Here is a 17,313-nt window from a genome sequence, read left to right on the forward strand (position 1 = left end):
ACATGGCTGGATACCACAGGGCTCCTCGGGTGTGTGTGGGGGGGGGGTGTGTGTGTGTGCGCGCGCGCACATGCAACACAGCACAAATGTAGCCAGGGGACAGCTTTTGGGAGATGATATCTCCTTCCTCCTTGTGGAGGTGGGGTCTCTGTTTCTGCTCTGGTGTCAATGAGCGACCCTGTCTCAAAAACAAGTAAGCAGAAATCAATGTGGTCAGTTGACCTCCTGCCTACACAAATGCTCACACATACACATGCAGGTGCACATACAGGTGTACACACACATGAATTTTTGCTTGGGGTGCCACTGTAAGGATATATACGTATACATATACACATAACATAGGTGCTATATTATATATAACCTATATATACTTAAAAAGCCTATCTGAATTTTTCAATGGGCTATCTCACCTAAAGAGAGAAGACTCTTATAACTCGCACCTATTTCTTGCTTATCTAACTTGATTTCTCTGGACAGACTTCCTTGCATGGAGGCTTGCAGCCCCTAGCTCAGAGCTTACAGCACTAGTGCCTGGGCAGGGACAAGGTGTCAGGGGCCAGCATGCTATGATGGCATGCCCTCACTTGTTGGAAAATCTCTTTCCCATCAGGTTACTTTCAGGGCAAATATTTAATTCCCATCTGTGATGGCCTAGCTATTTTCATCTCTGGCATTCGAACCCTTTTGCCCCTCAAGGCCCTCTGTGGGGTGGCAATGCTACTAATGACCTAATTTTTGTGCATAGCCACCCCTACCCACTCCATTACCTCCATCACCCACGGCCACCATGCTTTTAAGGAAGGGGCGTCTCATCCTTGGTAAGAAGCCCAGCGGCAGCTCTGAACCCACATGGGCCCAGAGTATGTTTTCCTTGCTGTGCTGTTACCACAGGAGAGTGGCCAGCAATCACTCAGCACTCTTTCAGTGATCTCAAAGTTTCGGTAATTTGGATAAAAGGGAAGAAATGGGTTCTTATTAGAGCCCTTTAGAGTCCAGAGCTCTAAAAATGGGACAGGGCAAGGTCAGATAGGCCAAACTGAAGACCATATGAATTTTTAATACTTTCTGTTTCACTTGGGCACTGAAGCACACACAGAGGCAGAGGAATGCATTCCTCAAAAGCCTGCCTCCCCTTTTCCCAGCCTTGCTTCAGCTATTTGAAGGCAGAACTTTAACAATACGGTTTAAATAAAGTCTTGGAGGCCTTTTGAAATGACTTACTTTAAGTCTCATGAACTCTTTTTTAAAGTCTACTCATTCTTTCATTCCTTCATTCAATCATCTTTTGAGACAGAATCTCATTATGTAGCTCAGGTTGGCCTCGAACAGGAGATTCCAGTTTCTGAGACTTTAGGGGTGTCCTACCATGCTTGGCTCATTTTTGTTTGTTGGTTGGTTAGTTGGTTTTTAAGATCCAGACTGGCTTTGAACTCACCACTGTCCTGCCTCAGCTACCCAAAATGCTGGGGTTACAGGCCCATGCCACCACACTTGATGCTGTAGCATCATTGGCATTAATGGCTTGGATTCAGAAACTCTGTTGATGGTCAGGGGTCTTCGGGTGCTGTTGCTGATGAGGTCAGCACTCAGGGTACTGTGCCTACAACTCTATGTAGACACAACGATTCCATACTCAGTGTGACATCTGAGCCAGAGCTTTGCAGATGACATCCATGGCAAGCTTCGCATGGTGGTGCGTGCCTGTAGTGGCAACAGTGGGGGGACAGCGACGATAGGTTTGGCCAGGACAAAAACTAGGTTGTGATAGTCCCTATTACTCCCCAACTAGTACCTGAGGCCAAAGCCTCTGGGGGAGACCAGACCTATGTGGATTTGCATCTCCATACATGGTCAAAAGAGTGGGACAAGAACATAGACCCTGTGTGACCTCTACATGAAGTTGGACTCTTTATGCAGCCATGAAAGGGATCTTTCCTTTAAGCATCTTTCATGGCACAAACTCATCCAGAAAGGGTGGGACTCTGCTGTTTGATGCAGTGTGTCATGGAAAGAGAGCACTATGGGTTGAGTGCCCGGTATAGCAGGGGCTCCAGGAGGCATAGGAGTAATGGGATTGGAGAAGGGGAAGATAGGAGACCCAGTGGGTGCCTGGCCCTCCTGCTGGTGTCCCTGCTTCTTTATGGCCAGAGTGGGTACCTCATAGGATTATAAACATTGGTGCAAGTTGCCAGGGGGACTGCCTGTTGACTGGAAGCAAATAGTCCATTTGCTCCTCTTTAGATGGATTGTTTGTGTGTACCAGAAATCTCTCCTATGACTGTGGTTGAAGCTACCCACACTCTGGTTGGAATTCCCTGTGCTCACTTTAACCTCCCTCTCTCCTGTCTTGTCATATGAGACGGTGAGTGCTGGCTAGAGTCAATCACCTCTCTGTCATTACTCCATCCCTGCCTGCCTGGCTCTGTATTTGAGGGCAGCACCCTGTCCCCACCACTCTACGCTGTCTCTTGGTGGCAATTGCTTCTTTGGAGCTGCAGTGCTCAAGCCCGCTGAACTTGAGAATCATCCCATTCATCAGGCCATGCCTCCCTAGGGAGCCTGGTCTTAGAGTTCAGCATAGAATCTTAGAGATGCCTTCTCTATGTATTACCTATAGTGTAGGTATGGGCTTTATGTATGCAGTGGAGCTCAATGTTGATGGGACCACTGAGCATGTCACTGCTTTATGTGAAGCTAGGCAGCAAGATAATGTCCCTTTCTTCCTACGGTCCTCTGCAAAACAAACCGAATTGCAGAAGACAAAAGATATCAGAGGAAGGAAAGGATTCTTTTTTAATAAAGATTTGTTTTATCTTAGATTATGAGTGTGGAGGTGTGAGTACATGCACTGGAGTACAGATGCTTGCAGAGGCCAGAGAGTTGTAGGCAGATGTGAGCCACCCAGTATGGATGCTGGAAGCCAAACTTGGGTCTTCTGCAAGAACAGTGAGTACCTTTGACTGCTGAGGCATCTCTGTAGCCTCAGGTGGGAAGGATTTTAATTGGGTCAGTCCATCACCACAGCTGGCCCTTGGAGGAGACGCCTGAGACAAGGTGACAGGATCTCATCTTCCTGAGCTTTGTTCACAATTCTAGAGCTTGCAAAGTACCAGAGCCTGGTGCCAAACCAGAACCAGTCCCATGCAGTATTTTTAAAATGTTTCTCACTGAAGTAAAACACATACCACGTGACAGCTACTTTTCCATCACTGTGACAAAATGCCTGGCAGGAACACCTTATAGGAGGGAGGGCTTACTTTGGCTCATGGTCTCAAAAGGTTCAGTCCAGGAAAATGGGAAAGGTGTGGGGGTGGGGACTCAGTCTACGGTGGCGGGAGCATGTGGCAGTGACTGTTCCTATTGGGTGGGCTAGGAAGCAAAGTGCTAGGATTAGGGGCTGGGCACTAGTCTTCAGCCTCACCCCTAAATAGCTGCCTGTCCCTACCTGTGGATAGCTCCACAGCCTCCAACCTGGCACCAATGGCTGGGGACGAGTGCTTGGAACATGAGCCTTGGCATTTCAGATCCAATCCATAACACACAGAGTTTGCCATCCAGCACATTTTCAATGCATAGGGGTATCGAGTGCTTTGTAGCCACCACCGCCAACCACTTCAGGTTCATCCAGTTCTGACAAGCGTCCTCCTGGGACAAACATCAGGGAAGCAAAGCTTGGACAGCCGTGTCTGTGATCTTTGCAGACAGCACATGAATGCCCATGTTTATCCTAGTGAGGACCAGGAGACATAGAGGAACCAGCAAGGTCAACACTGTTTCTCACCTGGGAAGCCTGCTTGGTAGATGGAGCTCAATGACTTTGCTTATGGCCGCCATCTCCTGGTACTAAGCGATAGTGCAACCACCTAGCGTTAAAATAAAAGTCGGCCTGGTAAGATGAATTTTGTCAAGTCTTGAGAAAACGGCAAACCTTCAGGCTGCGTACCTGTGCTCAATACCACTCTGCCTGTGTTTTTACTTTTGTTTCCCCCTCATTCACTGTTCATTTTATTTGCTTATTTTTCTTCTGCGTGCATGTGTGTGTGTGTGTGTGTGTGTGTGTGTGTGTGTGTGTGTGTGTGTGTGTGTCCATACATTCAAGTGTGTGCAGGTCTGTGTGTGTCTGGTGCACATGCACATGGCGGCCAGAGGCCAACCTCAGGTCTTGTTCCTTAAAAAATTGTCTACCTTGTTTTCTTTTTAAATTGAGTTAGTTCTTTGACAGGCTTACACATGCATATAATGCTTTCTGGTTACCATCTCCTCAGCCCTCTCTAATCTCCCCGCACACCTTCACCTGTCCCTTCTTCAGATTTGTGATTTTTGATTGTGTTGTGAGACCTATTGACTTAATGGGGCCATCTGTGTAATCATAGGATCGCGATGATCTATTGGAGCCTGGTGGGGTCATCAGTGTGAACACAGCTGAAGGTAATGACTCCCCATTTCCTTAAATCTATCATTAATTCAGCAGTGATGGGCAAGCTCTGCCCCCAAACCCTTCTTCAACCTCTGTCTGGCTGTGGGCTCCTTCGTATTCAGTCATCTGTGCTGGCTGGGAGTTCATAGTTGCAAATGGCAGAGCCTTATCCAAGAGACAACATTCTGCAGCCCTTCTCCCTTCATCCCTTCGTTCCTGTGTTCCTGCTCTTACAGTCTTTACTGTAAGAGCCCCCTATTCCACATAGCTCCCTAATCTTTATGAGGGATGGTAGAAGTATTTTGTTTAGGGCTGAGAACTCAACATGTGGCACAGCTGTGAGACTCTACTTTGGTCGTCGTTCACTGTTGCAGGAGGCACTGGGGCCAGGAGCTGGAAATAAGGTTCTCAGGGCTTGTTTTTTAAGACAGAGTCTCTCACTTTGCCTGGAGGTCACAGACTAGGGTAGGCTGGCTGGCCGGCAGGCCCCACTTGTTTCCACCTTCCCAGCAGTGAGGTTATAGGTTTGTGCTACCGCGCCTGGGTTTTATGTGGGTCCTGGAGATCGATCAGTTAGATCTTGCAAGCACGTGAGGCTGACTGAACCATCTCCTCAACTCTTTTGTCCACTTCTAGATGACGTTTACTTACGGTGAGGACCCATTCACAGATGACTTTTAGGACATGCTAAAGATACTTAAACGGAACTTGGTTGACTTGGCCAGGTGATAGTTTATTGTTTTTTGATAAAATATATTTGGATGAATAACGGAAACTTAGGAGAAAAAGTGAATAACTTGACTTTGGTAACCAGAAAAATCAGTGAGAAAGTCCTTCCTGGGGTTACTGTCCTCACTTGGAGACTCAGGCAGTTCTCTTGGCTTCTGACGCTTTTCTCAGCACTCTCAGATCAAGCTGCTCTGCTGGGCAGAACTCAGGAGGCAGTGGAGGCTCACACCACAGAGTTTTATCAGATGTCTTTGCCTCTCTTGGGCATCTACAGTGGTAATGGACATGTCTTTACTCTTGCTTTTGGAGACTGGCAGTCTGAGGTGTGGTACCACAGAGATTTCTCCCTTTGGCTATGGATGGCCATCTTCTCCAAGGATTTTTGCAGGATTATTTCCTTTGTGTGTTTGTTAGTAGAGATAAAAACCTCGATTAATAGCTTCATTTTGCCTTTATCACCTCTTTGCTTATGCGTTGTTGTTGTTGTTGGTGGTGGTGGTAGTGGTGAAGTGTGTATAATAGGTGCATGTGTTCCTATGGCTATGTGCATGTGGTTAGACATACATGTGCCCATGCGTATGAAGGTCAGGAGTTTGACACTGGCTGTCTTCCTCAATCGCTCACCACTTTATCCTTTGACTTCCCAGGCTGGTTGGTCAGTGAGTTCCAGAGATCTGTCTGTCCTTCACTTCCCAGCACAGAGATGACAGATGTGCACCGCTTTCCAGCTTTTTAGGTGGATGCTGGGGCTCCAAACTCAGGTCCTCATGCTTGCTTGGCAAGCGCTTTACCAACTGATCCTCACCCTTTTAACCATCCATTTAAAAACCGCATTTCCGAGTAGGCTCCTACTCTGGGGTACAAAGAGTCACTTCTTCAATGTAACATGTTAGAAGGACATCATTCAGACCACAATAGAGCTACATATGCCATTTTGGAGGAGATAGCAAGGCTTGAGCCATGCTTGCAGGAAGCCTGAAGCAGTTTGTAGGCCTAGAGTGCAGGTATTTATTTGTTCTCCAGGATTTGAGATCCTTCAAGGAAGGCGTCTGCCCACGGTTCTCTTAGCCCTCAGGGCCAACCTGTAGCCTATCCATGATGCTCACTGTCACAGATGCATGGCCTTGACTCTTTCCCTCTCAGTAAGGATCAACCCATCGTCACTGTTACAGCATGTGCAAGTCTCCTACCCAATGTTCAAAGTCTGGTCAGGCTTTGAGACTTCAGTGCCACGATACCACCCGATCTCAGCTCAGGATTTCTAGCATATAGGGCCCACCAGGTAGCAGATTGCAGCAAGTCTTCTGTGCCTAGGGGGTTTTCTCTCTAGGAAGACATTGAGCCTACAATACAATTGTATAACTATGTCATAGCATGTACCAGTCTTTTGGCAACACCTGTTTTGATGTGTTAGAGATTTAGCTCAAAGTCAAGACCATCCAGGCTCCCTCATGACATTCTGACGGACACAGATACCTCTCATGTGGGAGCTGGAGTGGGTCCCCCCCTCTCCTTTCACAGGCTTCCTCACTCACAGAAAGAAGCCATTGCTTCACTTTCCATGCACCCTCCATTCCCCGATGCCTTACACTTGGCCATTGTTATAGCCTTTGTCACATGGCCCACGGTCAGGGTATTCGAGCTAGGGACCTTTGTCTGACATCTTTTGCCCCTCTTTGCACTGAGAATATCATCTTTAGGAATTGTCATGGGAATCCAGCCCTCCTCCCAGAGCTTGCTCGAATGGCTCTCTCTACAGAAGTATTTCTTGATATGCATCCTGCCTAATCTCCAACTCAATTATATCTGTATTTCCCATGACATCCTCTTTATGTGTATGTAGGTATGCATTTGGAGGCCAGAGGCTAACACATCTCAATTTCTATCTTATTTGTTATTATGTGTGTGTCATGTCCATGCAGGTGCCTGCCAAAGCCAGAAGAGGGAGTTAGATGCCCTGGAGCTTGAGTTACAGGTGGTTGTGAGCTGCCTCGTGTGGGTCTTGGGAACTGAGTTCTTGTTCTATGGAAGACCAGCAAGCACTGTTAGCCACCGAGGAATCTCTCTAGCCCCACCGACCTTATTCTTTAAGGTAGGTTCTCTCAATGAACCTGGTTGTTACTGATTCAATTTGACAGGCTGGCCAGTAAGCCCCAAAGATCTTCCTGTTTCTACCTCACTAATGCTAGGATTACCAAGTGCGCATCCCCTACACCTGGCTGTTGTGTGGATGCTGGGGAGCCAAGCCACGCCCCCCATGCTTTCCAGGCAAGCAATGGGTTGACTGAGCTACCTCTTCAGCCCATGTTATCAAATTCGAAGTTACACTCCCCCGTTTCTACATGTTTCTAGACTACACTCCACATATAATCATAAACTGGAGATAATAGCCAAGACTTAAGGATCTCCAGCTCTGTTGGTGGTGTGTCATGTAAGACTGAAAGCTATCCACTGGCCATGCTTACATCTTCTCTTCTGGTCTAGTTTTATGAAGACAGAAACGTGTGAAGGGGACTTATGTGGAAGTAATGGTAAATTAGCTTAGCTGATCCAGCCCAGCTTCCTGACATGCCTCATAGGCAGCCCAAGACTGGGAAAAATCTACAAATATGCAAAAGAGCAACGTTGGTGAAATCGCTTGCATTTAAGAGTGTTTTTCTAATCTTAATTAAGGCTTTTAAAATCATTAATTAATCTCATCATTTTTCATAATGAACATTTCCCATCTCATTTGTGGTTTTTAAAATGTGCCACTAACTATAGAAATTAGATTTTAGTAGGAATTAATACCAGTGGCAAGCCAAGAGTGGAAATCACTCTTACCTCACCCTTGCCTTATTAGCGTTTAATAATGACCTTCTTTGCATTTCTACATACTTAGGCAAGGCTCATCCCTACTCAGTTGCTAAAACTGCTCCAGCATGGTGCGGAAGTTTCTGGGTTCCCCCTCCACCCCTTTTTGTATTTCTTCTTTTCAAAGAAGCTTAGAGAAGGAGGCGGAGCTGGGATGGCCTCGGCTATAAAGTCCTCCCTCCTCCAGTGGGAGTAGAGACAAACAGGCTCTTTGAGGAGGGAGAAGCTCTTGCCTGATTGAGCAGCTCCACGGTATGTTCTCAGCCTTTGCTTTCTGCCCTCCGTAAGTGCTGCCCTTGCCATGGCTTGTGCAATTGATGGGCTGAGTTTAGTACCTCGGGGCAGGGCATCATTTTCTGCAGAGATTTGAAACTCTTAGGTCCTGATTCAAGAGATGGGGGCAAGATGCTGCTTCACGGATCAGCTCCTCTCCATCTAAGTTGGTTTCTAAATGTAGGAGTTTCTTCTAGAATTTCTGGGGCACGATTTTATAATATGGTTGATTGCACATTCCTTTTCCTGATTGACCCATAGAGAAGTCATCAAAATAACTTTCCTAATGGCTGCACGTATCTACTGGGACTCTAAATCAAGTAAGTTGTCTTAAACCAACACTATGACGAGATGGAATTAACTCAAGAGGGGATGTAGTCAAATAGCAGATTTTCTTTACTCGCAAAAGAAGGAAAGCAGGCTCGGCTTGTCTTTACTCACTGTGGCTATCTGGGCCTCTCAGCTGATTGGAATGGGCATTGTTTGTATTATTTAGAAGTCCGTGAGAAAGCAGAGGGGCTGGATGAATAATTAAAGATTTCCTTTCTGGTTCACTCTAAGGCTCGTGTGGATGTTGTTGGTGTTGAGACTGTGGAGTGGCAGGTGCCCTTTGCATAGGCTGTAGCTGTACTAAGGTGAGAGTCCTCACTGTGGCAGGAGTTCTAGTTTCTCGGAATCTTGGGAGTAGAAGGAAGGAAGGCCAGTTCAAGATTGTAACTTCGTATTTATCTATCTCAAAAGTTTGGGCTAAAGTTGTTTCCATCTAGGACTGTATTTCTCGTGTATGCATTGCTGCTCTTCTTGGCACCTGTGAATGGAGCGCAGTGTAGCCTCCTCTGTGACCCGCACGCTGCCCATCTTGTTCTAGAAGGCTTTTGAAAAATAGCACCTTGAAGCTCTGTGCTTGCCCATGTCTCACCTCTGCTCCTTAGAGAGCGATACTGGGGCACCAATATTTTTATTTGTTTGTGTGTTTCTTTTGACACAGGGCCTCTCCATGTAGTCCTGGCTGTCACGGAACTTGATATGTAGGAAAAAACCCGACCTCCAACTCTCAGCAATCCTCCTGCCTCTGCCTCCCAAATACTGGTATCACAGGTGTGGGCACTATGCCCATCTGGGACCAATAATATTAAGCTTCCACAAAATTTGCCATGTTGCCCATCTGTTCAAACTTCAAACATGTTGCAATTAGAAAAACAGGAGAATGTCTTAAACAGCAACAAACTTTAAAAAAAAATCTTAGTCTTTCTCAGTGGTGAGTGACAGTTAAAGGCCAAGGGGAATGTTGTCCCCTATAGGCCTGTGCACCTCTGCACACACCTCTACAGCATAATTGACAGAATAGGATGGGGAGATGGGTGTCGCTGGGTGGCGTCATGTATATTTGAAGGCTCTGCAAGTGTCACTCTTCCCATTACAATGAATAATTGATGGAAAGGAAGAGAGGAACAGGCTGGAGTTTGGTGCCAGGCCCTCTGGAGCATTCCAAGAGCACAAACAAGTGCCTCCCCCCACTCAGAGCTATACGAGAGAGCGTCTTTCTCATTTGTGTTTACCACAAAGGGACACAACTGTCTATCTTTCTTGAAAGTGGCATTTTAGGACCAGTGTGGTCGCTGAGAGAGCCAAGCTAAGAGCCGATTCTAAAGACATGCCAAACACCATTATTGTATGAAGGACAATAACAGCACCGATTCTCACGTGTGTCTGAATCACAGAATGCGAGACTATTCCACTGCTAATGATGATTATAAAAATTATTCATAAGCATTTGTAATAAAAGATGCAGGGGTGCTGGTGAGATGGTTCAGTGAGTGAGGGTGACTTCAGCCAAGCCCGAGGATGTGAGTTTAATCCCCAGAGCCTACATGTTGGAAGGAGAAAACCAGTCCTTGCAAATTGTCCTCTGACCCCCATATGCATACTGTACATGACCCTCCCTCAGTTTAAAAGAGCCACAGTGGCCAGCCTCTACGAACAAAAAATTAGCTTAAAAAATTCTCATATATTACATCCAAACCATAGTTTTCCCTTTCTTCACTCTTCGCAGTTCCTCCTCCCCATCTCCTCTCTCCCCGAATCCACTCCTCCTCCCAATTTCCCCTCAGAAAAGATCTGGCCTCCCAAGGATATCAATCAAACATGGCATAACAAGTTACAATGAGGCTAAGGCACACACCCTCATATCAAGACTGCATGGGGCGACCCAGGAAAGGGAAAAGGGTCACCAAAACAGGCAGAAGAGTCAGAGACACTTCCCACTCCTACTGTTGAGAGCCCCACAAGAACACCAAGCTACACAACCATAGCATATATTCAGAGGACCTATACACAGGCCAGACCCATTCAGGCTCTCTGATTGTCACTTCAGTCTCCGTGAGCCCCTATGAGCCATAGTTGATTCTATGGGTCATGTTCCTGTGGTGTCCTTGACCCCTCTGGCACAAAATGGAATTCTAATAGTGTTGTATTAACACAGTAAAAATGAGAATTTCTACCTTCTCAAAGACACACTGAAGTGGCACAAAGCTACTTACCCTTTCATGGCTAGGCGCTGGCTGGGTTGGACACTTTATTTTCTATATATCAACCATGGAATTCTGGAAAAATCTGCTTCTTTGTGTTTTGTTTTCCTCATCCATATAAGGGGATCTCATGGGAAGGTAGCCGAGAGCTCAGCACGGAGCCCAGCGCACAGGAGGCATAGGGCATAGCTGTACCTGTGCCAGGGGCGGGAGTGGGTGGGTGGGTGTTTCTTACTCTAGAATGAGCAGATGGCATTGTTCATGACCTCAAGTTGACCAGGGGGAGATCTGAAGTTTACATGAGGCTGCCTCTTCAGGTCTCGACAATTACAGAATGTGTTTTTGAAAGATTTGACTAGACGTTCTGTGAACTCTTTAGTGCGGTCTCAGAATGGATGCTCACTGTCTAATTTGAAGCATCCCATGGTTGACCAGAAATTCTACAAGTGTGGTTTGGAAGGCAGCACTGCCTGAGAACTCACCCCAAGAACACAGGGAAGTGAGTCTAGAGCAGTGGTTCCCAACCTGTGGGTCGCGACCCCGTTGTGTGTGTGTGTGTGTGTGTGTGTGTGTGTGTGTGTGTGTGTGTGTGGTGTCACATCTCAGATATCCTGCTTATTAGATATTTTATATATGAATTCAAATCAGTAGACAAATCACTGTGGTAAGGTTGTAATGAAATGGTTTTCTGCTTGAGGGTCACCACAAACATGAGGAACTGGATTAGAGGGTCGCAGGATTAGGGAGGTTGAGAACCGCTGGTCTAACATCTCAGATTAGTCTATTTGTTGAGTGACCCTGTGGTGTAAACCTCTGCTGCCTGAGTGGGAAGTTGAGGGAACGGCTGTCCTTGCCTTAGAGTCACCCCTGCTCCTCCTGGGGAAGGGAGGGGGCATCTTCATGGCATATGGTGAAGTAATTTTTTTTCACTGAGAAAACCTCCTGGTAACCTAGAGCACTAACTGCATTAGATCCCTCAGACTTCTCTGGAAGGACCGTAAGTAAGAATAATTGAGAGATGGAAGGAAATACAGAGCCAACAGTTTCACAGAGTTAAATCCTAGGACTGGCTGCGTTCCCCACCCCCACCTCACTCCCCTGGTGGGTCTGGCTTTCAGCTACATTCCTGGAAACTTGCTACAGTGAAACGGTTTCAGCTTCATCCAGGAGGCTGTAGGAGCTGGGCACACTTTTGTCTGGTGTCCCAGGTACTACCCAATTGGAGCTACAGGCCTTACACAGAAGGAGTTGTAGGTATCATCACGTGATTGGTGCTGTAGGGATTACACAGCTAATATTGTAGCCGTTACATAGTTGGAGCTGTAGGAACTGCAAAGTTGTACCAAGGATGCTCCTGACCATTAGACTCCGGATGTTGAGACATTTTTCTTTTTTTCTTCTTTCAATCTATGATCATTTATTTGTTACTCTTAATGACTTATTTTTTTGACTGGACTCAGATTTAGAAGTAAAAGCTCTCGGGGTGGACAGCTTAAACCTCTTAGCAATCTGTTTCTGGTGTTTCTCTTTGGCTTCCTTCATTCTCTTTGCCAAAAGTTGAGCGTATTCTGCAGCCTCCTCCTTGTTTTTCTCAGCACACTCTTTCTTCAGAGCTACGTGTCAGCATTTGTATTGCCGGACATGAGGAGTGACAAGACGCTGAATCTTGGGTGCTTTGGTCCTGGGCTTCTTACTTTCTTTGTTTAAGGGCTTTCTGACAACATGTCGGTGGACATCGTCTTCTTTAGAGAGATTCAAGAGCTTTCGGATTCTGCCAGCTCTCGTAGGTCCCAGCCGGCGAGGCACAGTAGTGTCTGTCAGCCCAGGAATATCCTTCTCTCCTTTTTTACAGTAACCAGGTTGAGAACACTCAGATTGGCATGCACAATGCATCCACGAGCAGACTTGCACTTTCTCTCTGCAGTTCTCCTTGGTCTGTAACAAGAACGCCCCTTCCTCAAGAGCAGGCACACTCTGCCATGGGTCAAAACACCTTGCTTCATGGGAAAACCTTGCTTGTCGTTCCCACCGCTGATCTGGACCACATAACTCTTCCACTCTTCACCCAGAGCATCAGCAGCTACTTCTGTGGCCGTGCGCGTCTCCTAGAATGTATGAAGCTTGCGTTCATCATTCACTTCAGTGAATTTCTCAAAGCTGGTGGCAGGGAAGGAGATCTTCAGCTTCATCTTGACACCGTCTACCTCTTAGGAGGTGCCTCAAAAATAACAACAAGATCTTTTTCTTTTTAATATACCATTATATTGGAAAAATATTGCAGGGAAATGCCAAGTGTCTTTGACTTATCCTGCCCCCAACTGATAACATCACATATGGGTTTTACTCGACCCAGGCCAGGGACACCACGGACACCACTCAAGTTCTCCACATTTTCTCATGCACACATTAGCGCGTGTAGCTTTATCACATGACTATCAAGTTTTGGAATTGTCCCATACACAAAAAATCCCTGGGCTGCTCTTCATAGTCACACTCACTGTCCCCATCCTGCAGCTCTTACCCTGGGCCTCTGCACTGGGGGATGTGGGCTTGGTGCACTTTCCCAGCTCTGGTAGAGCTTACAGTTGGCTGTGCTTTTCTCTTTGCTTTGGCCATCAGCAAGATTAGGGTACCACTAAAGCAGACTTCCTTATGTGCTTGGAAGAAGCCATCATAGCCAAGTCTCTTTCTCTTATTTTATCCCTGCTGCCCACTTCTGTTTTCTTTCTTTTTTTTGCATTGCAGAATCTTTTCAAATCTTACTTCATTGAAGTGAATTAAACTGAAAACATAACCCTGATATTTTTTTTCTCCATTTACTCTTCAGTTTTATCAAGCTCCATGTTCCTTGACTCAGGTTCCTGGCGTCCTTTCTTTCTCACACTACTGAGTGTCTTCTGCTGCTCTCACAGCTGCATTGGCTGAAGGCAGAAGTCTCGGGGCGCATTATTACCCCTCTTATAAAGCAAGAGTGCTCCAGCTCCTTCTGGACAAGAGCTTTGGAGGTGAGAAGTTGGATGCCACCCTGACTTCCCTCCTTTGCAGTGTATTCCTGCTATGCTGGCTGTATGGTTCGACATTTCACCAGGATATCACTGGCCCCGTTTGTTTTGTTGCGTCAGATCCAGTGGGATTTTTGCTGTAAATGTTCTCATCTTCACTTAGCTCTTGAACAACCCCATGGTTCTTCTTGACCATTGTATATTCAATTTTTCACCTCCCTCTTCTACCCTCGAAATGCCTTCTTGTCCCCATGCTGGTATTGTTAAAATTGTTATATTCTGATATTATCCTGGACTCTGATCTCCCCCTATCTGTTAGTTTCCTTCCTAAGACTCAAACTCAATTCCACCTCTTTAGAGTAAACAGCTCCACCATGGCCTCCTCGCCTCCAGCTCTGCCTTCCTCTCCATGTGGCGACTGAGATCTCTGTGTTGCTGTCTTCACTCTCTCACCTCCTGTCTCCTGGAGGAGAGGGATACGGCTGAGGTCAGAGGTCATCTTCACCTTACCCAACTCCAGGATTGTTTCCTTTTCGTTAAAGGTGCTTTCCAGGTGTCATGCAAAATATATTTAACTTTGGAAAACATGAAAAGTTAAAGTATAAAATTAAAATCAGGCATAATGGACAGCACTTTGATTGATCTGTACCCATGTGCTTTTGAATATTATGTGTGATGCATTTGATAGTGACTGTGATGGCAAGCATACCACCCGAGTTATCTGTGGGAAACTGTCTGGAAGCTCCCCCTCGGGGCCACACGGTAGTAGTAGTTGAGTACAAGCTCAAAATTAGAGCGTTTTTGTTGTTGTTGTTGTTATTTCATTCATCTTGATCTTTTCTTACTTGCAAGAAAAGCTTGCAATTTCCCTACATCTTCAAGACATTTCTGTCATGGTACCACCATCTTGTCTATGCATGTTGGTGCACATGTGCACACCTGTGAATGTCAGAGGACAATCTGTGGTGTCAATCCTCAGGCACGTTTCACCTGTTTGGTACAAGATTTCATTGACCTGGATCTTCACCAAGGACCTGCTTGTGTCTGTCATGGGTATCTTACTCTTGGTTGGGCCAGCTTTTTGGTGTGGTTTCTCTGGATCTAAACTCAGGTCCTCACAGTTGAGGGGTAAGCACCTTATCGACTGTGCTGTCTCTTCAGCCCTTGGGAGTAACTGTTATAATACATAAAGAAAGGCCTCTGTGTAACATATATGGTGTAAAGGAAGGAAGTTTATCTGAGGGAAGGAAAAGGGAGAGGAGTTAAGGCCTGAGTGAGCCATGAGGTTGGTGTGTGTGTGTGTGTGTGTGTGTGTGTGTGTGTGTGTGTGTGTGTAGTGGGAGTGGGGAATTGGGGGCAGGAGACAAAGAGACAGAGGCAGAGAGACAGTAGGAAAGCACAGGAGGAGAGAGAAAGAGAAAAGGAGAAGAAGGAGAAAAAGGCTAGCAGATCCTTTTTATTCAGGTATACCTGGAGCATGCAGGGCACCTGTGACATCAGCAGTTGCTAGGCAACCTAGAAGCAGGCTAGTGGGACCGCCTAACAATAACACCTTTTCATTGCTTGAGATTTTCATGCATATGTTATGTTTTAATTGAATCCTCCCTGATGTCTTTTCCAACTATTCCAACACCCATCTTTCTCTGTTCCTTCCCAACTTTATGTACTTTTAAAAAACTCCCACTGAGATTGGGCAGCACCACCAGTATGTTCATAGGTATAAGGCCATCCGCTGGCACATAGACAAGCTACCAGGGGAAGCATTGCTGAAGAAAACTGAGTGTAACTTTCTCATGTATTTCTGACTCTTTTAACTATGTTCCCTAAAGCCCATAATCATTTTCAAAGCTTGCTATGCTATTTCTAAGACTTAAAAAGCTTGCTATGTCGTCACCAATAACTTTGCAGGAACTCAAGCAGTTTTTACCCCACCTTCCACCCCTGAACCCCACCCCCAATGTCTGAATGTGTGTGCCCCTCACACTCTTCTCACCACACAACACTGCCATCCACAAATCCCTGTTGGTGCCTCATTGTTGAAGAAGTCTTCCCGTTTGATTACAAGGAGGCTGAACAATATTTGTGTTGATTAGAGACTCTGCTCCCTGGCTTGGATTTAGATGTCAGTCCTTGGCTCATGTTCCTAGCAGGTTCAGAATTATTGGATATGGGTGGGCATTTGGGGGTGGGCATTAATTGGTGTGACTTTCTCTCCTTCCCAGCCTTTTTGGTTTTGGCCAGTCTTCCCAGTTCTCTCTCCTTTGGATGAGTTTAAGCCTCTTTCTCCCCTAAAAGCCCTATTTACTCAGCCCCTCTCCAGCCCCCGGGGAGCTTGCTTTGAGTCTTTTCTTTTGGGACCTCTATCTCTTCTTCCAAACGTTTGTTTTATTTTTCACAGCAGAATGTGTCTAGTGGATCAATAAACACATGTGCCTGTACCGTATGTTACACGAGGCCTCATAAAAAGCACTCACATTCATACAGCCTGGATTGTCAGCTGACCTCAGACAAGGGTTGGAAACAAATACCCAAAAGAAGTGAGGCAAGGCTGGAGAGATGGCTCAGAGAGTAAGAGCACTGGCTGCTCTTCCAAAGGTCCTGAGTTCAATTCCCAGCAACCACATGGTGCCTTATAACCATCTGTAATAAGATCTGGTGCCCTCTGTACGTGCAGACAGAACATTGTATACATAATAAATAAATAAACCTTAAAAAAAGAAAAAAAAAGAAGAAGTAGGGCAGGCCTGCCAGCGGCAAGGCTCCCCCAGCTTCCCCGGTTCCGGTTTGGTGGAGAGTGATCTCCAAAGCAAAAACAGACCTTTTTCTTTGCAGCACAGTAAAGTTTCTCATTGCAAAGCAAATGAAATCGCTTCCTGACCATCTGTGCCCCACTCAGAAGCAATTTGCTGTATGGGAGGCATCTCGAATACGTTGTAGGATTGATTTGCGGTTTTTGCAGTAATGTATGTGAAGCACCAATTAATACTCTGAGCGGCTTTGAAATGCCTTCCGGGGGGGGGGGGGCGGGGGAGAAGTAAAAGAAGTGCTTAGTGCTTTAACCAGTTTGGGCCGCACATGCTTCGTGTGTTCTAGGAGAATTCTCAAGATCTGCGGCTCAGGAGAGTCTGTGGCTGGCCTGGGAACCTTGATCTTGCATGGAGGAATCAAGGCCAGAGAGCTGTGGGGTCAGAGGCACTGTAAGGGGTGGGTCAACTCTGTGTGCTAGCCGTTTCTACACCCAGAGGCTACAAGAGCTGGCATGGAGGTTGTCCTGCAGGATTTGCGAGGAGTACTGATTCACTCGACTGACTCATCCTGTGCATGGTATATGACTATATTTCCTGCACATTGCCAGGTCTTAGATGTCTAGTGGCGAATGGGACCGACATGACTTGGGCCTCAGTGAGCCAGTGGGGGCTGGGAGATCAATAAATGACTCCTGTGATGGCTTCAGCCTTGGTTTCATGGAACATCTCCCCCTTCCCCCATGGCAGGGCTTGCGAACTGA

General features: G+C 46.4%; 1 protein-coding gene and 1 pseudogene across 1 annotated transcript in view; one reads left to right on the top strand and one right to left on the bottom strand.

Moving 5' to 3' along the window:
• The window catches only part of Trpm8 (transient receptor potential cation channel subfamily M member 8), a 104,341-nt gene that overhangs the window by 22,423 nt on the left and 64,605 nt on the right, over window positions 1-17,313 (top strand). The window lies entirely within an intron of this gene.
• LOC127196075 (40S ribosomal protein S6-like) lies at window positions 12,217-12,992 on the bottom strand (annotated as a pseudogene).

The sequence above is a fragment of the Acomys russatus genome, chromosome 12, assembly GCF_903995435.1.
Source record: "Acomys russatus chromosome 12, mAcoRus1.1, whole genome shotgun sequence".
In the NCBI taxonomy this organism is placed as follows: Eukaryota; Metazoa; Chordata; class Mammalia; order Rodentia; family Muridae; genus Acomys; species Acomys russatus.